This window comes from Mus caroli, chromosome 7 (genome assembly GCF_900094665.2).
Source record: "Mus caroli chromosome 7, CAROLI_EIJ_v1.1, whole genome shotgun sequence".
Lineage (NCBI taxonomy): Eukaryota > Metazoa > Chordata > Mammalia > Rodentia > Muridae > Mus > Mus caroli.
In genome coordinates, this window is record NC_034576.1 from 142,612,104 (window position 1) to 142,613,502 (window position 1,399).

Genomic DNA, 1,399 nt, shown 5'->3' on the forward strand with positions numbered 1-1,399 from the left:
TTCTCAATGATACCTTGGTCAAGGAAGGAATAAAGAAAGAAATTAAAGACTTTTTAGAGTTTAATGAAAATGAAGCCACAACATACCCAAACTTATGAGACACAATGAAAGCATTTCTAAGAGGGATCCTCATAGCTCTGAATGCCTTCAAAAAAGAGACAAGAGAGAGCATACACTAGCAGGTTGACAACACACCTAAAAGCTCTAGAAAAAAAAGGAAGAAAATGCACCCAAAAGGAGTAGACGGCAGGAAATAATCAAACCAGGGGCAAAATCAACCAAGTGGAAACAAGAAGAACTATTCAAAGAATCAAACAAATAAGGAGCTGGTTCTTTGAGAAAATCAACAAGATAGATAAACTCTTAGCCAGAGTAACTAGAGAGCACAGGGACAGCATCCTAATTAACAAAATCAGAAATGAAAAGGAGACATAACAACAGATCCTGAAGAATACCAAAACACCATCAGATCCTTATACAAAAGGCTATACTCAACAAAACTGGAAAGCCTGGACGAAATGGACAAATTTCTAGACAGATACCAGGTACCAAAGTTAAACCAGGTTCAAGTTAACCATCTAAACAGTCCCATATCCCCTAAAGAAATAGAAGCAGTCCTTAATAGTCTCCCAACCAAAAAAAGCCCAGGACAATATGGATTTAGTGCAGAGTTCTGTCAGACCTTCAAAGAAGATCAAATCCCAGTTCTCCACAAACTATTCCACAAAATAGAAACAGAAGACACCCTACCCAACTCATTCTATGAAGCCACAATTACTCTGATACCTAAACCATAAAAGACCCAAAAAGATAGAGAACTTCAGACCAATTTCCCTTATGAATATCAATGCAAAAATCCTTTATAAAGTTTTTGCTAACTGAATCAAAGAACACATCAAAACAATCATCCATCCTGACCAAGTAGGTTTCATCCAGGGGATGCAGGGATGGTTCAATATACAGAAATCCATCAATGTAATCCAGTATATAAAGAAACACAAAGGCAAAAACCACATGATCATCTCATTAGATGAGAAGAAATCATTTGACAAAATCCAACACCCATTCATGATAAAAGTCTTGGAAAGATCCAGAATTCAAGGCCCATACCTAAACATGAAAAAAAGCAATCTACAGCAAACCAGTAGCCAACATCAAAGTAAATGGTGAGAAACTGGAAGCAATCCCACTAAAATCAGGGACTAGACAAGGCAGCTCACTTTCTCCCTTCCTATTAAACATTGTGCTTGAAGTCCTAGCCAGAGCAATTCGACAACAAAAGGAGATCAAAGGGATACAAATTGGAAAAGAAGAAGTCAAAATATCACTTTTTGCACATGATATGATAGTATATATATGTGACCCTAAAAATTCCACCAGAGAACTCCTAAACCTGATA